The sequence below is a fragment of the Chenopodium album genome, chromosome 13, assembly GCF_948465745.1.
Source record: "Chenopodium album chromosome 13, dcCheAlbu1.1, whole genome shotgun sequence".
Taxonomy (NCBI): Eukaryota; Viridiplantae; Streptophyta; class Magnoliopsida; order Caryophyllales; family Amaranthaceae; genus Chenopodium; species Chenopodium album.
Window position 1 is genome coordinate 30,221,552 of NC_137846.1, and position 1,069 is coordinate 30,222,620.

The 1,069-nt window shown below is 38.5% G+C and overlaps 1 pseudogene; it reads right to left on the minus strand.

The window, feature by feature from the left end:
* Positions 1 to 98, minus strand: LOC145577279 (small nucleolar RNA R71; annotated as a pseudogene).
* Positions 99 to 1,069: the final 971 nt, after the last annotated feature.

Genomic DNA, 1,069 nt, shown 5'->3' on the forward strand with positions numbered 1-1,069 from the left:
GCTCTCACTCAAAGCTTCAAGCAAAAGCCGAATGAAAGTCTTTATAAGGCATGGGAAAGGTATAAGGAGTACCAAAGAGAATGTCCACACCATGGGATTCCTACCTATCAAATCATCCAAATCTTCTATGGAGGTTTAAGCCCCCAAGGCAAGTCTTGCTTGGATGCTGGTGCCGGAGGCCCTATCATGAACAAAATGGAGGATGAAGTTGTCGACTTAATTGAACATGTGATAAGGTATCACATGGATTGGCAAGAAGGTGAGAGAGAGTCGACAAGCAAAAGCGGTTCAACGGTTTATTCAATCGACCATCTCAGTGCCATCAACAATTTGTCCTCACAAATTTCAAACTTGGGAAAGGAGATGACCTCGATTAAGGCAAAGCTTGAGAGTGCTTATTCACAAGCACCTATTCTTCCCTCCCACAATAAGGGGAGAGGTACATCTTCTAACTCTACTCCTCCTTCAACTTCGAATAATATGCCAAATGGATGTGTGTTTTGTGATGTATGTGGGTCATATGACCATGATTCTTCTAATTGTCCACATGCATTTGAAAATTGTGATGATGTTGATAATAATGATTGTGAGCAAGTGAATTTTGTTTCAAATAACAACAATGGACAAAAGTTCGATGGACCAAGGAACTTTGGGAATAGAAATGCTCACCAATAAGAGAATTTTGATAATTATAACAATGGTGGTTATAGAAACCAAGGAAATCAAAATTTCCGAGGGAATTTTGATAATTATAACAATGGTGGTTATAAAAAGTTTGTTTCCTCTACCACTTTGAACAAGGTGATTTTATTTGACCCTCCATGATTTGGAGGAAGGGTCGAGCTAAGGACCTTAAGCAAGAGCTTTCCGGAAGGCAACCCGGTTTTCTAACTTTTTCTTTTGATTCTATCTTTCTTAGTTTTCTTTCAATTATTTTTCTTTCTTTCACTTGTTTTGTATTTGGATTAATGGGTTGAATTCATGGAAATTAGACCCCCTCGAATGAGCATGAGCACAATGGAAAGGTGTTTCGTGGTAATTGGTGAGAGTATGCTTGCTATTATTGAAT